Source organism: Rhea americana, unplaced genomic scaffold (genome assembly GCF_003343005.1).
Source record: "Rhea americana isolate MKP2758 unplaced genomic scaffold, rheAme1 scaffold_8, whole genome shotgun sequence".
In the NCBI taxonomy this organism is placed as follows: domain Eukaryota; kingdom Metazoa; phylum Chordata; class Aves; order Rheiformes; family Rheidae; genus Rhea; species Rhea americana.
The window spans coordinates 5,479,054-5,499,784 of NW_028186978.1; the positions used below are offsets into that span (position 1 = coordinate 5,479,054).

The following is a 20,731-nucleotide window of genomic DNA, read 5'->3' on the forward strand; positions in this document are numbered from 1 at the left end:
ATTGGACCTCTTTGCAGAAGAGCATACTCTAAGTGGAGACATTTATAATCATTATTTTTTTCACCTGGTACAGAGGCACATGACACCTAGAGAACTGCCTAGATAGGCAACTGCAAGTGCTTTGGGCTTGAGAGAGAAGAGCAAGTTTCTCTGTGGTCTCTGAAAGTTGTCATGTTTCTCCTGCTGGAATGAGGATCCATGTTTTTCTCTCTGTGAATGATGGAAAAGCTTTTCCCTCGCTGTCCTCTYGTACAATGCCCATGAGACTGGCATAGCTCATTCACATTTCTGTGTAAGCGATTTAAAACATTAGCATTTAATTAGTTCATTTCCTTAAGGCAGAAATGTTTTACTGGGAAATTTTTTGCCTTTTACAGAAGCAATGGTTTCCTGTGGGGAACTATTTACCTTTTTGTCACCAGTTGCAGAAGCTATCWTTGTCACAATAAGCTGACTTTCCCCTTTCCATTGGGATGAATGAAATGATCAGGTAAAGAGCAAAAGATGGTGATTACAGACATATAAACCTATCCTTGCATATTTCCAGCTGAGCATAAGCACTTACGACTCATTGAAAGCTCAGCTCTCCAATTTTGCTGAAATAATGGGTTCAGTGTTAACCCATGAATTGCAACTGAATATGAAATTTAATTTCTCTGAAATGAMGTAACTTTAATTGTTTTAATTACCAAAATTACCAAAATTATTTTGTGCTGGATGCACATATATGCAATTCCCAACGATGCCAGTGAGAAATGAATGCATAGATCTTAATTTAGTTTTTCTTTTCTGCAATGTGCTCTTTCACTAAGAATGCTTCTGTATGCGATTTGTTGCTTTCAGTAATAACTTTCAGAATAACTTTTGATCTCATCCAAAGTCAGTTGCTCAGATCAGAGTGCAGTTTAGTTGATGATTAAACATACCTATCCAAATGAATGTCAGCCCTGCCTTCCCCTTCCTAGTGCTTGGTCACAGTTTCCCTTACTTCCAACATTTCATAACAGCTGTCAATAAGAAACAATATTATAATGTGGTAAAAATTTGCTTAGATACTACAAGGTAAAAGTAGAAAGAATAATTAATGATTTTAGCAGAAATGATTTGAAAAATGGCCAAATAAATTAAGTACTTCTCATATTACAATACGTGAACTTACTGCTCTTCTTCAGCGTTTTGCTGCAGCTCCCAAGCTATGAGAACAAAAGGAAAAGACACTGTACAAAAGTTGCAGTGCCGTTTCACTTTCATGTTTGGAATGAATCACRTCTGACAGTTGCTCAGATTGCCTCTCTTGTAGAGCCAAATATACATTTGGCTTAAAAATAAATCCACATTGTTCAAACTAAAATCTTTAGTGGCTGAGTGAAGGAAATCATATTCTGCAGATGTGAGGTCTTTTCATGCTTTCTGAAGAACTGTTCCTTGTTCCAGGCCTTCCCACCTGCTGCAAAGTGATGTCCTACAACATCACTGCAGTGATGCATTTTCATAACCGACTCCAGTAAAAGTGCTTATCTTCTTTCTTCCAAGTACAGCCCATAGAGAGACTGTCAGCTGGGACCATACTAAGCTTTACTGAACTGAATGCTTTCACCTGAAAGATTGCGTACGCTTTAAAGCCAAAACTGCTAGGTAAACATTCTGTCATGCGTAGAAGCAAATTTTTCCAACCTGTTTTGTGGCACTTTTGTTAATGTTTCCACAAGCAATACTCAGAGCAGCCACTCAGTCATGATGGTCTTGTACTTCAGCTGCTCTCAGAGATGCTCAGACCGCATATGTGGTTAGCTTTGCATAGGCAGATGGCTTTCTAAACAAAAATGAGACTAAGGACTTGGCATTGGAAAGTTACTGACGTGGATAGTCAGCCTCAGGTTGAATTTAATGGAATTATACAATCATCTATTGGTGTTGATTAGTAGAACTGATAGCTAAAATCTTGATACCTGGCATAGCATTTGTTCCTGATGATGTTRTTCTTGGGAACTACTTTACTTTTACTTACAACATACCAATGGGGCTTCGTCAGGCTCTGCTTAGTAATAAGCCTTTAAGCACTGAATGTCTCAAGACAACCCTGTGCAGAAGTACTACAGAAAGCAGCAAAATCATAGGCACAAATGGAAGAACAGTAGATAAAGGGAAATTAGAAAGCAGCAAAACTGGCAGGCTGATGCCAAAGTATCTGAAAGTCAAAACGTGTTTCTTGCATTGAAAGCTTATCACACCCGGTATTAGAGCAGTAGCATCCAGATGGAAATCCAAGACAACAATACCTAGGAGCAATATAAAAGGCTTAAACAACAGTGTCTTCTTGATTCTCCCTTTCCTTTATCTTTCAATTTCCAGAAGATCTTTAGGTTCAGTATCCTGTAATATCCACTGTATAMCAAAATATCAGATATATTACACTTGAGGGGGAAGGACTCCAGAGTACTTCCAGAGACTCCTAGGCAGCATGCTCCCTTCTTTTTACCATCTGGAGAGAAATTAAATGGTTAGTAAATCCAACAGAAAATTATTTCGACAGACTCAGCARGCTAAATTCCTTTTCTGCAAAGCTCTCATGGGCTCTCACCTGTGACTAAAATCAATGGAGATTCTCCTGGTCCATTTTTTACTGGATATTCTTCCAAACATTTTTCCCACCCTCCCCTCAACAAGACCTTTGCCCCTGTGAATAAAGGCCATCCTGGGAAGCTGGAGGTCAGCRATGGGAGCTCCTGGCCTCATGCTTTTCTGTTCTGCATGGGGGAGTGAGTAGAGGTGTGACTATGGCTGTTTCTCCAAAAAGGGAGAAACTAGGTGGATTTTTAAAGAAGCTCAACACTTTCTCAGCCAAAATRGTAAAAGAAAGTATTGAAAGAAAATCAATGCATAAAGTTACAGAGAAAGAAGCCTCAGTACTGTACTTGTGAAYTGCAAAGAAATATTGTCAGTGGCTCTCTGCTGGGAATGTAACAGTTCAAGTAATCAGAACAAGTGAAAAAAATACACCTAATTGTGCTTTGCATTTCCACTGTARGTAGTATATACATGTAATTTCCCATGAGACTGAATAGAGGAATTTATTTCTGATCAACCAGGGATAAATACCACTATTGTGATTCTGTACTACCATCATAATTACAGATAGCCCATATTCAAACTAGAGTCATGCATAGTTGTTCAAGATGGTGCTGTTCTATATCCTAAGTTTTTTTCACTCTAGGTAGTAATCTATTTTCTGCTGCAAATTATTTTTATTTAAATGGCTGTTGAGTTAACACTGATGTTGGATAAAAATACTATGGCTATCGGAGTAATGTACACATCTGCATTTGTGCACTTTTTAAAGTGAATGCTTTCTGCACAGAGAGAGAAGACTTTTTTGGATGTAGACTTTGTTTCTTTTTGGTTACTTGAAGAAAAAAMCAAATAGAATAGTAAGCAGCTTTTTGCAAGTAGAAGCAGGATACTTAAGAGCCTTCTGTTAACAGTGACATTTCTCTACTCTGGAGGAACAGAGGAAGGCATTGCAATGAAATCTGATTAAGGAAAGAAAATACAAACTATCTTTTCAATTTCTGCCTATTTAATATGTAGGCTCAGCTCTGCTTTTCATTTGCATTTCATACAAGGAAGTTTCAATAAATAAATCCTTGAATTACTTGGGAGTGTCTTCAAGGTGGCATAAAAGCCTAGTGAGGGCTCTCCTGTGCATTAACTGTAATGGCAGGGAGGTTACTGCAATCTGTGTCTACATGGGGTGAGAGGCATGTAGGGTCCACCCCAGCCAGCATATATATATAACTTTAAACAYATTGCAATTGTGTTAATGCAGATGTGTGTTTTAAAGTGCTTTTGCTTGCGTAGACACCTTGCTCRTTGTGGAGTCTAACTAGAGAACTGTTGTGTGGAAAACTGAAGAACTGTGTTAAAAAGAAAGTAAGTAGAAATTCTCTCAAAAGAAGTATGAAAAATTACTGATCTTGCTTAAAATGTCTGATGGGTGAATCTGAGAATTTCTTGTGGACATTAGCAATACTCTGAACTCACACGTTCAGGAGTGTTTCCGTTCCTTTCCTTTTGGAGGTGGGGAGACCTATTAAAATCTCTCCTGATGACCTGAAGCAGCAGTGTGTGAACACACTTAYAAGAGCATTTCAGAGAACTGCAGATCTCCCTAACCTGTGGGTATGTGGAGATCTTCATTAACCTTACTAAGGTCAATGTCCAGAGTCCATGACTGCTCTGCTTKCCACTGGCATTTTGGTTTATCATAGTGATAAACTTTGAGGCCAGATAGTGTTGTTCTTAGATATACTGAAGATGTATTTGAAAAAGATTTTTTTAAGGGAGTCAAATTTTTACGGTGCTTTAAGTGTTGAATTGTATGAGTGTACCCAACTACAGGAGATAGGATCTGTGTCTCCTCTTTTGTCTGCTTGTCCAATTGAGTTTAAGGGATTTTGCTGTTTTGTCTAAACTCAGGTTTTTCAAAGTTATAATTACATAAATTACTTACAGTAAATACTACATTTTTGTGAGTGAAGTCCAATCATTCTTAAAAAATTTTTTTTTTTTAAAAATGATTCTTTTAGCTTATAGAATAGTTTCTATGATAAGACAGCATGCAAACCTTTTTTAAATGAAATTTTTAAAAATGAAAGTATGTGTCCTTCAGACTATTAACATCTGTACGTTTGTGTAAGGGGGCTTCTACCTTCTTATGAGTTGGGTAAACAGATTTGCAAACAATTGAATGAATGCAACCTCCCTCTGCCTTTCCTCTTTAATCCAGCAGACCACCTTGAGTCTGTAGGACAGTTAATGCTAAATACTATGATAACTGCCAGTGGAGCTTTGCTATTAGAGATTATAGGAGTTTCTGACAGAAGTTAGCCTTTGCAGATAGCTCACAACTGGCATTTGGCCATTACACATCTAACTTTCATTTCGTTTAAAAAAACTTTTCTAAATAAACAACTTTGTAAATGTTAAATATTTTAGCTATGAGGGCAGATTTTGAGACCTCAAATAAGGATGTTACACTGGTGGTATTTTCATGTACAACAGATTTTACTATTTGCTTATAAAAATATTTAAGGAGTAGCATTTTATATTCATTAGCTGATTTATAGTGAGTATGCGTTTCCAGTCAGCTCTGTCAGGAAGAGATGGATAGGGCTAAATATTTAGGGGTTCTAGTAAATTAATCCGGGGTTGAGTATGGAGGTTGGGAGTTCTTTTATGAAAAGCATCATCAAAACAAATGTACCGGACTGGATCATCTATTTGAGTCATCTTTCCTACAGAATTAATTTTGGATGCACAAGCGTGCTTTATTTCTTGTTTATTCCGCTGGTTGCTCATGTGAAAAAGAATGGACACAAACACCAGGAGGATGTCACATACACACACACACACACACACACACACACCCCGTCCCTGGGCCTAGAAGAAAGGAAAACCAGCAGAAAATGGCAGGAAACCTGCAGACCCACATGTGACTCCAGCTGTCATGAGTCAGATGCAACCCACAGGAATTGGGCAAGACGAAGCTGCCGGTTTCCCCCCAGCATCAAGGATTCGCTTTCATGGGAAAGCTCCTACCTGTGGGTGGCTCCATAGCTGAGTCATAAGCGGGGATGAGTTCAGTGGCGAAGCAGGAACTGTGCCTTTCTGAGGGAGACAAATCTTAGTGCAAAACCATTGCCTATGTTGAATGCATTAATACTGAAGGAGAAGCATCAAAATTTTACAGATTCTCATCTTATTATATTACAGTTTAACTAACTCCAAACATGTCAAACATGATCAGATAGCAGGACACTCTGACTCATTAAATATAACCTTGCCAAAATCTTTTCTTGCTTGGGTCAAGATATTAATCATTACTTGTGCTCAAAATCTATGCACCAGCTATGCTGTGGTTGAATAGACCAGGTTCACATAAACACAGCTGTGCTGTCGGCTACTTTTTAGGCGGTTCTCTTCCAGCTGCCCCGCAGCATTTGGCTTGACTTTAAAAAATAGCCTGTTTCTTTCGTACAACCTATCATCTCCAAAGCATAACTCCCTTGTTAAAATCTGATTGTGAAATATGATTTTCCCATTTGCTCGCTACCAGCAGGATGCCTTCTGCATGAGCCTGGTATAATAGCCTCGTATTTCATTCGCTTTGTGCAGTGGTTTGACRCTCTCAGCAATAGGCTATGTCGTGGAGTATCTCTCACTCCTCTGGTTGCCTGTCTCTTCTTGTGATAAGGCTTCATTTCCATTTGCTTGGGTTTTTGTTTAACCACTTGCACTGCAAATGTCCAGGCGGGGGGAGGGCAGGCAGTCTTGGGTCAAGTGCTTCTCCATGATTTTTCTTGCTTTTGCTGGGTTGATTGCTTCACATTTAGAGCTGAGCAACATTTTTGCTATATGCCTGAGCTTCACACAACTGTTCCAGGTAATCAAAATGAAAGCAATCAGAATGAAAACAAGTTTTTTTCTCACCTCAGCCAAGGGTAGCATTTTCCTGGTGTGTTTCAGTAGAATCACATGAGGTCTTTTGGAGATATGGAAGCCAAACACGTGTGCCTTACACCTCAAATTTGCAAGTTGATTCAGTCTGCTGGACATTATTTATTGTTTGAGTATCTTTTGTGAACAGCAGTTTTCACTTACATGTACTCACTGTGCTGTGTTATTATTTATGGGAAAACAAAGTGTAGAGAGCGGACAATTTATCCTGAGATATCAGACACTGCTTGGACTATATGCAGCCAGCACGAGGCCTGCAAGGCTTGAGGGTGTGAGAGCACCTGCTGACTCAAACTGGGGCTTCTGCTACCGCCTCTCCCTCCCACAGCAGCGGTATAGCATTGCAGGAACCGTGGGAGCAGAGAGGCATTTCCATGGCAGGGAGTCCCAGCTGGGTGAAGATCTGTATCACTTCATCCTTTCCCGCACTGCAGGTGTCAGAGGAAGGAGAAGTGAGGAAAGAGTTGTGATGTCCAAGTCCACTCGTTAGCTTTCAGCATTTAGCGGCTCCTGCAGTAAGTTGCAGGTTACGTCTGCACAGCTGGTGAGTGGTGCCTGGGCCCAAGGACAAGCACTGCACTGTCGCTGTGTTTAGCTAAGCCTGCCGGAACAGACTGCTGTGTCCAAGTGACACTTGTCCTCAGGGCCTGGAGACAAATACCTCAATGCCATCGTGCCTAGTTAACCATGCCAGAACAGACTGTGTCCATGCGATGCTTGTCCTGGGTCTTCTCTCGTCCCTGTGATGACCCTCCTAGTCYTAAGATGTAATTATTGTTTTTCATGTGCTTTTCTTTTGCTGTCAGCCTCCGAAAACTAGTGGAGTGGTGTCATTAAGCTGAGGGTGTGTTTGGGTGCAGCATGGAAGCATGTAGGGGTACTTGTGGGTGCAGTGCAGGGGTGCTGTTGGGAGACTGTGCTGCATCTGACAAGGCAATCAAATGCAATTCAGGCTGGTCTGTTTTGTCTGGCCCTGGAGCCACATTTAGGCTTTTTTTTTTTTTCAGGAAGATCTGGTTAGTTCTGTCCAGAAGAGGCTCCAGAAGCAAGCAAACACTTACGCAGCATGGAGGCCCAGCAGGACAGAGGAGGAGCTGGAGAAAGGAGCTATCACACAGTGCAGATGTATGCAGAGCACATGGGGCTGCTCTGAGCTGCTCCAGGGATCAAAGCCCAGTGCTTTTCCCCAAACAGGATAATGGGAAGGGTGCATGCACCTTCCTCTGTGCTCCTTCTCCAAGCTGAATAGAGTTGCAGCACAGGTAGCGGTCTAGTCCTTCCTCCACRTGGACCCAAGGAGGCTTGATTAAACTGCGGGTTTCACTGAGTCTAATTGGCCTCGTCCAGGTAGCTCGAATATGCCCTACACTAGGCGTGGAGATGCCTCCAGGCTGCCTCAAGTTCAGCGCCCTTCCAGGGCTCTGCATGGGACTCCCTTTCTGCAGCAGCGCAGTCTGACCCACAGCTCTCTCTCCTGTTTTCCTTGTATAAATAAATGTGATCCTCTTTTAGAAGAGGTTATTTGCAGCTCCTCCACAAGGGACAAGCACAAGACAGGGGTTTATATTACAGCTGATTGAGATTCTGTTTTTAAACAAAACACACATTTTATAGGAAATGCACATGATTGGAACCAAAAGCATTCAGAAGGACATTGCAGCTTCAATTAAGCTATCATGTCCAAGATGTAATTTCTGGTCCAAACTGACAGGAAGAACTGCGCCAAAGCAGCMAGGACTGCAGAACGCTCGTGTGAAATGTGAGACTCCCACTCAGCAGCCTATGCTCTGGCTACTTCAGCTGAGGGTCCTGTATGTGACTCTGTCACATTCTTGAAACATATTTATATTCCCCAAACTAGAATCACCAGATGACACTTTCTCTCTTTGAGCTAAAAGCTCGTACTTGGATTTGTAAAACATTGTGCTCTCAACTTAACAGGCTGGTTAGAGAAATTTGACAGATAGTGATTCTCTTTTCTCCTATTATACTTTTTCCCTGCTTTCATACAGTTCCTTATTTCTTTGATAAATCAAGTCTAAATTTATAATTGTAATGTATTCATTCTGATTGTACAGTCGAGCAAGTGTTGTCTTCCCTGTTCTGATGAGAAACAAGAACATTGTTTGATATTAAACAATACGTTGTTTTGGTGCTTCCACTGCTTTTGAGTGTAAGAACATTAGAAACAAACACCCATAATGAGATAATATATGAACTGATTTTTCCCTTTGCTGAAATAAATGTGCAGTAGCTTTTTTAGTACATTAGCTTTCAGGGGTTTGCAAACCATGGGTAGACAACTAGACAGATTGTTCCATTATATCATTCTCATTAAAGGACATCGTTGGCTCCAGATTTCAGCCTCTCCTGAATGTTTCTTTCTTGCTTTATTAGAAGGTCAATTCTTGCTGAATATGTCTTCTTTGTTACTATTGCCTTAAAATTAACCACTGTTATAAAGAGCAACTGAAAGATGGAAAAAGATAAGAGAAAAACAATTTCTCCTTCAAACCATTATGTTCTTTCTGTGCATTGTCCTCTTCCTAGAAAAGCAGGGAAGGAAGGAAGGCAGCTCTCTCTGGAGCCAATGCTGCTACTAATGAACTGAAAAAAGCGAAAGTAGCAGCCAGGATTTTTCATACGCCACTTACTATTCCAAGAGTGAAAAAGCCTATTTTTTCTAATCTCTCTGCTGCAGGACACACCTTTAAATGTTTTCATTACTTCTTTTGTGTCATCCCAGTAACGTTATATTTGAAACCACAGCAAATTTAATGAATCCTAAATATAGTGTTTCTGAAGAAAGAAGAACACTTTTTAGGATCTAAGTTTATTTTAAAAAAAAAAGTTACAAGAAATGAAAGTGTAGTATAGTCTAGGAAATCTGATTTTTACACAGACTTAGATGTAATTGTATACCTTCTTTGCATAATTTTGTCATAAGATTTCTAGCAGTTGGGCCATGTAATGATTAAAGTTTGTGTCTGATAGAGGGAGCTTTTGGTCTGTACTTGTTGCAATTTCAAGATACRAGTATTTAAAGTTAGACTTCCCCAAGCCAATACCTAAGCACTTACACAACTTCAAAGACTCTTGAGCATGCTTAGTTCCTACTTATCTCAGTGTGAATTTGACAGACAAGGACTACAGGATTTAACATGATTATAACTGGATGATCTGTGAATAGCAGAACTTATTAAGCCTGGTTTTCTACAGTATTGCCATAGGAATGCRTAATAGCTACAACTCTGTTACATGTTTCCAACTGCTCCCATTCCCCCAGCTTCTGCATTTCTCCCGTGCTCCTTCCTGCATTCTCTTCCAGCTTGGCTGAGCAGGTTCAGGGCTGGTCGCAGCTACGCGTCTTTGTGTCCTGCTGGCTGCTGCCTCGTGGAGGGGGAAAATGCTGAGTTATAACTGCCTCTCCCTCAGTCGGATACAAATTTAAGTCACTTCTCCTGATTAGCCCTGATTTTCATAAAGCTGTATGAACTTAAAATCTTTGAGACATCTGTCCACCTGCGTGACGCTTGGCTGCAACTGGCTGGCAGATTCAGAAGCTGTTAACGGGGGAAACTGAGGGCTGGCAGACACAGAATGGTTTCAYAAGCCTGGAGCGTTTGGGGTGTGGGATTATTTTCAGGAAACCAGGCTACAAATACCAAGCATTGATCAAAAAAAGGAAGAGTGTGCAAGTATGAGGAATCATGTTCAGATGGGGAAATTAATTCCTASTAAAGACAACCTGAGGTCTATTTATTGCCTGTTTATTCTGTTACATTGACAAATATAGCTRGTCTTCTGTATAGAAATGCACTCCCTCCCCTTCCAAGTTTAAATCCTTAAAACAGTTTATATCTGTGAGGTTTTTGCATTGCACAGAAGCTATACTTCTGGACTGCGCGTGGTAAGCTGAAATAGCTTTAGGATTTAACCATTAGCTGCTACAGGACTTTGCTCACTTTGACTTGTTGACCTTTGGCCAATTGAGGTAGGAGAGAAGTTGGTTGCTCTTGGTGAAACATGATCACAGTGTACTCAGGGAGGAACCTTTTGTAAAATGCCCTTTTATCAGCTCTGGTTGTTGTTGGAGGTTGTAATGATTCAAGTTCCCTTGATAATTTGTTCTGTTGTTTCTCTGTGACTTAAGAAGTCCCTTCTGCAATTAAGATCTCAGAACTGCAGACGGGCYGGGCATTGGGCAGCTGTCCAACGCACACAGCAGCTTAGCTGACCTGTACTCACCAGTACTCCGGCCCATGCCACAGCCCTGCAGAGTATGTAAGTCTACTGTCACTCATCTGGTTGGAAGTGCATTTGAGGTTAGTAGCCTTATCCTGTAACAGTTTCCTATGGTTATGGTTATATTTCATATGGACACAGAATATGCAAGAGAGAATCTGGTTAGTGACCCATCCATTTTACTCTTCTGTGCAGGTACCAGGAGTAACTGCCCTAAAGCATAGTGTAAGGGGAGGTAATTAYGGAATAGCCTTGTTCAAAGTTATCTGACCTCCTAACCACATAATACACCAATTACCAAATTGTACAGTACAAGAGACTGTCTTATGTCTTAAATACGCCAGTTTATAGTCTTGTTTCTTTCTTGAAGGTGAGTATATTCTGAATACAACTGAATATCTTTGTTAGAAATGGGCAGTCATTTTGGAGTCATATCTTGCAGCAGGAAGTTTCATGATAGGGAACTTCTCTTCATTAGTTTAAAATTTACCACCTTCCAATTTCACGGAGACCCTCATGGTAGGAAGCATGGCACTTAGACCATTGTTAAAATCATGGGGGAATGACTCACGGCAAGAGATGGTGTGATGTCAGAGTTGTCTCTAGGACAGAAATGGCCAACCTGTTTCTGAGAATGAACCACTTTTAAAATGAAGTATAAGATGAGGACACACCTGGTTGAGCTTGCCGTGAAGGTGCAGGGAGTAACACAAGGAGCAGGGTACACTGAACTGGTGTGCCAGTGTTTAATCTTCTAAGGAGATCAGTAACAGACCAAAGTAACCTCTTCAATAGTATCATATGGCCTTTTCAGGTGTAACTGCAAGAATTCAAAATAATGCTTTTTTTTTTTTTTTTTTTTTTTNGGTGTGTGAAATGGCATATCTGAGTGATTACATAAGGAAATGACCTTTCCTTTGTTGGCATCATCAATATACTTAGGAAATCATGTGCAAGGCAATTTTAATCCACTTACTTAGATTTCATTTGTAACAACAGTTGTTCCCCAAAGAAATGAGAATTTCCAAAGAATTTCCATTGTAATGACACAAAAGCATTCTAAAGCATAACCTTACTACTCTTCAGTCTTGTGGCACGTCCTCTGAGAAAGATTTCTTAAGAGACAAGGGGCAAAGCAAGGGAACTCTCACCTCCTGGTTGTTTTATTTGTTGCTTCTGGAATGCACTATTTTGTACATACCACTGATTTAATACCTTAAAACGTATGTGAGAGTCAAATTAAATCCCTGATGTAACATTGTTCATGTCAGAAATGGTGATGTGGCAYCAAGAGCAAATTAGACTCATCCAGATAGTTTATACACCCCCAAAAAAATTCAATCAGCTCTTCAGATGCACCTCTTAAGTATAAATAAACAAATAATTTCTTCTACAGAGAGAAATTTTTTAAAAAAATTTAATATAGGTGAGAGATGTTCAGACCTTAAGGGTGACATGWAAGTCTAAGCCATTTTGACAAATGACAGACAGGTGGCAACCTGTGTTGCTGCATTAAATTGTGCACTTCGATTACAAYATATTACATTTTCATATGCAGTGATTCTGTGCTGAATCGTGTTGTRCTGAATCAAATTGTGTAAAACTGGGACAAACTGCACAAAAATGCCATCCTTCATCTTTGGTAAGAGTCTCCAATGTGTAGCAGGATGAGAAACATCTTCAAATGCAAGTCTCTGCTTACCCCCAGTGGTGCTCCAATGATAGCACCCACCCACAGCAAGGTCAGATTTCAACCATCTTAATCTTTCTCTGCGTAGCTGGTAAAACACTTACCTTTAAAATGCAACCCATTTGTATTTTTCCCACTGAGTGTGTTTCCTTTGAAAGTTCACCACGGATGTTGTTGGAAAGGGCAAAGGGTAAGGGGTAAAGAGGMACTGACCTTTTAAAGTTCCTGAGAAGATCTTAACTGCTTTTTCAAAAAAGGGAGTATCACCGAGGAATTAGTCATTTGTCACCTGGTTAACCCACTGACAAGCTGCAATTTCCTGTTTAATTGCAGATGCTTCCTTGCAAACAGCTAACATTTCAGATGCGTGTTGAACATTATTTGTGTCCCATAATTGAGGACAGTCGTTCCCATCAGCTGCGCCTCTACTAATAAATAAAACACGCTCGAGTCTGCTCCCAAGTGCAGCCCAGCACACAAGCCTTCAGCAGGAGCCTTTTCCTTCCCCCCAGACAGGGTGGATTTGCCCATCGAGGGCAGTCTCTGCCTCTTGCTCTTTCAAACTGAGCAACTCGGTTAGTGCAGAAGCATTTTTTGACGTGAGRAAGGGAAAGAACGGTTTTACTAATGCCCTTAATAATTACACCCATTCAGATCGTTCTTCTCATTCCTAAACATTTCCGTTACCGTGGTCCTTGGGGTCACAGACGCTTTGCCTCTGTTATCTTGTCGAGTGTCCGTAGAGGTGAGTTATGTCATCAGTGCTCCAAGGTCTTTGAGACAAACGTGCTTTATAGCAGAAGTGTCGCCCGGTAAAAAAATCACCTTATTGTGGGGTTTGGTTACTGCTGCCCATTAACACAGTCCCTGAGCGCTTTCAAGTTTAATTAGGCTGGCCCTGCGCCGCGGGGTGACCTGGCGCAGCTCTGGCAGGCGGCGGTGGGATCGCGGCCGCAGACCCCGCGCCAGCAGCRGGCCCCCGCGCAGGTGCAGCTGGGGAGGCAAACGTGCTCCTTTGCTGTTCGGGCCGGTTTGGTTACGGTGGGTGGTTTTACCACAGGGCTGCAAAGTTCCTAGCGAGAACGGTTTCTGTTATACTGGCATTTCTGCGCCAGGGAAGCAGCTCATATAGCTGTAGCTTTAGGGCTCGCCTATGTATGGATTTTCCACAGGTTTGGTTGAATAGCTACTAATATGGAGGCAAATCCATCCATCCGTGCAACCTATGCCCTGTGTCAGTAGGGAGATGGTTGCACGTGGAGAGGAGACCGGGTGCGAACGTGGGCAGCTGAGGAGCCCAGCAGCGAGGCGAGGTGGGCGAGGGGMGCACGTCCTGGCGGGAACGCTGGCTCCGGCGAGAGCAGCTGGCTCTGCCTGTCACGTCAGGGTATCTCCTAACCCGGACACATCTTTTTACTGTTTCAATAAAGTCCAGTCCCATCTATTCTGGCAGCGTAGCACTGGTACAAAACTGAATCTATTTAACACAGAGGTCTTAAATAATGCCGCCTTTCCTATCGGGTGAAAGAACAACGGCAGTTCAGGCACTGCTTAAATCATAAATAGCCGCGTTTTGTAATCCTGGCAGTGAATCAGTATTCTGTAACATGTCAGCTGGGAATGTGTAATAAAACATAATGTAAAAGACACAGGAATTAATATGTGGAGGTAGTAAACACGCCCCTGCAACTCGCTCAATCTCCACTAGTCAAAATTTTTCCTTTGTATTACTGGGATGCAGAAGAATAAATCTTTCTTCCTGGRGGAAACTATGTCATTTCCCTGTGTCTTACCTGACAGTCTCTTCTTAAAAATGATTTTTGAGTGATGGATATTGTCTTGCTTTCAGTACGACATTAATAACTAAAATAGATACGGTTGTAACCAGAGATAATGCCTGTTAGCGGGGGAAAGGTTCTTTTCTCCTGATATTCTCATTTGCTATAACCTGTGAAAGAGCAAGGCAGCTGGTGGAAGAGGCGAAATGAAGGTTACCTGTGCTAACCATGGTCATTGTCATACCTGGATTCTGCAAGTCACATTTCAGGCTCTTGTATACATAAAATTGGTGTTCTTCGTCCGCCCTCTTGCAAACATATACCACCAAACTCCACGATGCTCTCCATTACCAAAAGGCCCGTGAGGGAAATGGTGAGCATGTAAATTGCTGGGATTTTTTTATGGCTCATGCAGTTGGATGGCCTCGCCAGTGCCAGGCAATGGCCAGCAGCCACCCTCAGCTCCGGCTGGCCCCTGTGGGCTCTCGCGGCTCCCAGAGCTGGTACCGCCTCTGCCCTGGCGTCCTCCAGCCCCTGCGGCCTGGCGGCATCTGGAGCACTAAAATTCACTAGCTGTGTCCACACTTTTAAAAAGTAACAGTTTGTTATTCTACCCTCTGATCTCTCTAGCTGGTTCAGTGAGCTCCTTGGTGGCCCTCATCCACCTCCTGTGAAATCTCATCAGCTTCTCCAGAGCAGGAGCTATGCTCTAAAACCAGATTCAGAAGTCTTTGAAAGAAACCTTTCCCTTCTTTCCCCGAGAACTTCCCCAAGAGCAATGCTTCTACAAATGCTGGGAGCTAGCAGCRCTGCCCAAAGAGCCAGTGCCACCATCTCCCTTCCCTTCTGCCCGCACGAGTGTGTCTGCAGGTGCGTGGCCCACGGGGGTTCGGGCTGACCACCGCTTCCCGGGAACGTTTCCTCTCCTCGGCTTACGGCACGGCCGCTCGTGGCAGCACGCACGAAGCAGGGCACACGCACGGTGCCGGCGAGGCAGGAGCAGCACCTGCAGCTGGCAGCAGCAGCTCACAGGGTTTGTGGAGCTGTGCTGTGACACACCGATCTGAAGCAGCCAAATGAAGCTGGTGAATGTTAAGCCCTTTTTCCCATAGAGTGTTTTATTTGCCGAGGGACTGAAAAGCAATCACCGTGTTAACCTCCCTTGCAGATATGTCTATCCAGAACCCATCCTGTATTTATTTTAATGGAAAGTAAACATCCCACAGAAGTATAATAGCTGTGGGTATATRAAAAAGCACTTTGGGCTTTCTGATTTTCTTCTTTTTCTGTGTCCTAATTGAAATATATGCACCTAGACAGGCTTTATCTGTCTGCCTAAATTTTGGGACCTAACACCTTCTTCCAGGTTTAAATGAAAATACAAAATTGTGCATGGGGAAACTGAACCTACCTGCTTGTCCCCCTGGGAACGCCTCTGTGATGACTTTCATTACAGAGTGACAATTAGTGTTTGCTAAAATAAAACCAAAACTTCGTCTAGCAACAGTTAAGGTTGTCAGGACAACCCTCAACTGTCCATGAACCAGAGAAACCTGAGATTAAAAAACAAAAGGGGAAAGACTACTGTGTCCTTGGCCACCTTTACAGCTCTGTGAGAAGGTTGCTTTTAAGGCAGACCCCAAAAGGAAACCTACCCCCAACTTCACCAAATTCAGTTTACTTCACACCCTGCCTCACGGGTGACCACCCACACCTTGTCCTGACAGTGGTGGGACACGAGGCTGCTGCTCTTCAGGAATCTGGGAGGTTTATGTGGGCTGACATRACATTTAAGAGCACCTCCAGGACCTAATGCTGCAGTTTTATGCAGGGAAAAACACAGCTTCATAAGACTGTAGGCTATGTAGTAAAACTGCTTTGAGATATATAATTATATGTGCATTTGTGTGTTACATACAGTGGTGGTACCTCTTACAACTTGTATGCTCTCTAAAGAATTTTATCAATTTGTGGTCTGTATCAATTTTAAGAAAGCCAGAAAATGAAGAATTGTGCTTTATTAACTTGCATTGTACAAGAACAGGTGTAAGAGAACATGTTATTCATCAAAATAAAGTGATGTTGTCTCTTTAAACATTCAAATAGGCAATAAAATGGTTCTACAAACATGTAGGAACCTGTTCCACCAAACACAAAATGGTTTTGTTAAAAGGGGAAGGAAAGAAAAGGAAAGAAAAGAAAAGAAAAAAGGCTTTCAGTGGTACACCATGAGATCCTAATGGTACTGCGGCTGAGGAAGAGCTTGTATGTGCGTATACTGATAAAAATGTAAAGACTTTCTGAAGCTCAGATCAGAGATTTTGCAGTTCACTCTGAAATGCATGTGGTTTGTAGGTGAAACGCTTTATCTGGCACCTTCCCTTCTCATTCCACTACAGCCTGTCAGTAGTTTCCAAAGATCAAATGTAGCCATAAAGCCAACCTACTCCTCACTCCATGCTTTTCCTTCTCCTTTCCCGTTCTGCTTCGTCTGCAATGACCCCATCACATGATGCCAAGCTRCCACATTGCAGTACCTCCTAAAATCCTATTTCCTACCATAACCATCAAAAATACTAACCATCATTCAGATAATGACCCTCAGTAAAATGATGAGGCTGTGATCAGCCTCTGGAGCTCTTTTGGCTTTGATCTTTGTAAACATCTCAGAAACCAGAGCCAATTCTTGTATTAGTGCTTTTCTTAGTGGAGGACCTTGTACATCCTGTTAGCAGAGGCAAGAACATGYATCTGTTTCCAGAAGAGTAACAGATGATGGGAAGCATAYGACCTCCTTGAAAGCCTTTTTTGTATTAGGGAACAGGTCCTCACTGGAAATGCGTTAGCACCTTCTAGTGAATTACTCCTTTTCTTTTCTTTTCATCTTGATTTCCAGCCTTTTTTTATTACCATATTCATGAGGAAATTATTCAGGAAAATCTTTTTCATGTAATCCCACTACAGGAAAGCAGAGAAGGAAATGGAAGATTGTAAAATGGGAAACATAGGCATGGACTAGACAGCATGGATTTTCTCTGTACTGTTCCCATTTACATCTCTTAGACTTTGATTGCTGCTTAGCTAATCATCATCAGAAAGGAAATAACTATTTATTTTTGGTATTGTAACAGAAGATGACACTTCATCATTGCAGTCAAGCTGTGTATTAGGAGAAATTAGGTATTTATATTCATAAACAAGTTCAGAGGATGCTATATGAACAGAGGAGACTGTGTGTGTGTACARAGTCTGCCCTTCCTCGTGCCTGGATGGCCTGCTACTTTGCCCTAGCTGTGTCCCTCCCATTATGTAGGAGCCATTAAAAAAAGCCATATAAACATTAAAAACACAGTGTGTTTGAAGCCAAAGGGAGGTAGGTGCCCAATGCTAGAGAAAGCCCGAGAGCACATGGATGATGCCTGCCCGACTTTCTTAGGATCCCTGTAAAAACACTGCCCGCAAGACACAATAATATATTTTCAAATTCTGTTGTTGGGCATAATAACCCCTCAGAATACCATGTAGCAACTTGATCTACTGACATTTAATTGTTTTAAACAATAATCAGGGCATATCCTGGAAACTAACAACAAGCTGGAGCTAACAGTGAAGCAGTGCAAAGTGAAAGCCAGGCTGGCTCCCTAGGTGATCCTAATTCAAATAATATATTAAAGATCCTTCTAAAATTGAGTGCACCACATATTAGCCCATCAGCTTACTAGCATCAGGGCATTTTCTTTCCTTTTACACTGGAATAATCTTCCCTGTGCATTCAGGTGCATGCGTGGTTGTAGCTGATTAGATTCATTCTSTAATGCTTAGAGTTAAAAGTTAATACTAATTTGTTTTCCAATAGAAAAATGCAAAGTAAAGATAAGGATCTTAACTTAAAAAAACTAATTGATTTTGTTGAGGGGAATTCTGTGAGCTTGTATCAGTTGAATATTATATGGGTGCTTTTCTATACAGTCAGTGAGATTGAGACATGGATCTAATTTTGGCAGAATCTCCGAGATTTAAAGCCCAGATTTGAGACTTATTCGTTTTACAGTCTGGGGCAAAATGCTTAACTGATGTTCTGCAGCTTCCTCACGTGCAAAGTAGCGGCTGCTTCCCGGCAGCCCTCTCGTACCTAAGGGGTTAACATTTGTGGAGAGGAATGCTCAGAATAAAAGACTGAAAGAATAAAAGTGGGCTCAGGCTGCAGGCATTTTGGGACCAGGATCCGGGCTGCAGGTGTGTTTRTACAGTGCCTAAGACACTGTGGCCACACTAGTGCGGATAAGTAAGTCTGAAAAGTCAGAGCAGACTGATTACAATCACCATTTCGACTTGGGTTGTAGGTTAGAAGAGCTGCCTTTCCTGTTCACTCTCAGGACTGCCACAGAGATACTTCCTTTGGCACAGTCTTTGCCATCCTCCAAATTTCTCTCTCCACCTTGGTGCTTTCTTTTTTGACCTTTGCCCACCCAGATGAAACCAGATTACTGAGGAGGACCGGCTGATACAAACTGACATTGCTTTTCTGCAGAGTCGTCCCCTGCGTGCAGTCTGGTCTTTCATGAAAAGGTGAGATGACTCCCACCTCAGGACAAGGCAAGCACACAGTGGTACCTCCTGGAGTTACTCTCTTCCAATGTGATGACCGATAACCAGAATCAAAATTGCCTGTTTGCTGGTTGTCTGGAGGATTGGATTTTACTTTTTGGGGGGAAAAAAAAAAGAGAGAAAGAAGAAAGCAATAGATATATCAGAAAACAACTGAATTGAGAATCTACTGTTGAAATTACTGCTAGATAGATAGATAGGTAGGTAGCTAAGTAGGTGTGTGTATGCATGTTAAATTAAATATTTTGGCCAGGCAGATTTTAATTTTCAGTTTGCTACAATAAGATGGTTAAATGAGGGTCTGCTGTAATTCCTTTTTTTTTTAATGAGAATTCATAGAACTTTCAAAGTCTTCTACAGCGCCAAACTCAACGAGTGATCAGGCCAAGCCCTGATTTCTAGGTAAAACTACCCAAAAGGAATCTGCTTGTGGCCCCTGGAGAATTCTGCACCTTAGTGTTCCCTTGAAACCTCTACAGAAGCAGCTCTCCTAAGCCTTCTCACAGCAGTCCTGGATACTTTCAAGCCATCATTCTGAAAAACCTATGAAGCTGAGGTGGAAGTGCCTTGTAGAGCCAGGTTGAGCGAGGGCTGCAACCTGCAGTGGATTTGTTTCTGCGTTACGCTGTTTGTTTTTCACCRTCTCTGGACAGCGTCCTTCCTGAGAAATCAGTCCATTCCCAAAGCCTGCCCTGCTCCCTCTTTTGCCTCTGGCTGGTCATACTTACTCCCTGCTGCACTGCCAAATCCATCATCCCGAGCGTGTTTCACTCCGGTTCCTTCTCTCGACTGCTCGGCAAGGTGTGTTGTTTGCTTTGCCTAAGTGCTGCTGGGGCCTAATGTACCGTTGTTATGTACAAACCATTTCTACTGTCATGAATCATGTTTTACCACCCCTTTGCTTTTACTTCTCCACCATTTTTTTTTCTTTCAAGCAAACACATCTGAGTTCCGTGTTTGCAACTGAAAYGGCACTCGCCAGGTATTCAGCCCCAGCTGAATTATTCCTGCAATCCGGGTGCCTCTGAGATTAGTACACCTACCTCGCACGCAGGCAATTTTCATTTCAACCAAAGGTAAATCCATTAAACGCAGCCAAAAATAATTTTACCAAGTGTGTACAAAGCAAAAGATTTTACTGAAAACCTCATTCTATCGAGCAAAATATGCCCCTTGCTTATCTTATCTGTTGTGAGTAACTCAAGCTATTTGCACAACGCCTTGTGCTAGGAAGGAGTTGTTTGTACATGTTTCACTCCCTTTTTTGTAAGTTTTGAATTTTGAATGAAATCTTTCTGTTCAAATTCCTGCTCCCCGTGAAAATGTCAAAGTTTCCCTTTTCTATTCTTCCCTTAAGGTTCGACCCGGCCCTCCAAGAATCCATTAGTTACAGATGGTTTTCTATTAATTTTCAAGCTCCTTTGGAGAGCTCTCGGCGTCTGGCAGCATAACATCCCCTTTCCCTTCTGTCCCTCCCACTTAGCCTCGGTCTAAGAGCCCTTAACAAATGACTCCCAAGGAATTTAAATGGCTAACGCTGGCTGACCAATAAAGCGGTGCATGAACGCTATAACCAGGTTACACAGTTCTCTAGGAAGCAAGGTTGCTCAGGCAAAGGTGCGTAGTGCTGTTAACCTGYCGCGCTGGGACTGCGGGATTGCAGAGGTAAGGGAAATTACGCTTTGTTCCAGAGGGATTTTTTATTTGGTTTTTTGGTTATCAGGTAGTCRAGACTGAAAGTATGTCCTTGTCAAGGAAACAGATTTGTTTTTTTCCTTCCATTGGAGAGTCTCAAAGAGTTGGATGAGAAGGAAGCAGGAACATAGTTCTAAACTTGAACTACGATTTCGACAAATGAGTACCTAAAAGAATTTGCCTGGCAAGTAACAAAGCA

General features: G+C 41.9%; 1 protein-coding gene across 3 annotated transcripts in view; it reads left to right on the forward strand.

Moving 5' to 3' along the window:
- The window catches only part of RBM47 (RNA binding motif protein 47), an 81,308-nt gene that overhangs the window by 38,166 nt on the left and 22,411 nt on the right, over positions 1 to 20,731 (forward strand). Inside the window, exon 1 of one of the 3 annotated variants that reach the window (XM_085322768.1) lies at positions 20,495 to 20,502. The exons of the other annotated variants lie outside the window; for them this stretch is intronic. The gene's annotated coding sequence lies outside the window, so the exon portion shown is untranslated. Of the gene's footprint in view, positions 1 to 20,494; positions 20,503 to 20,731 lie in introns of those variants that run through there. 3 annotated transcript variants of the gene reach the window in all.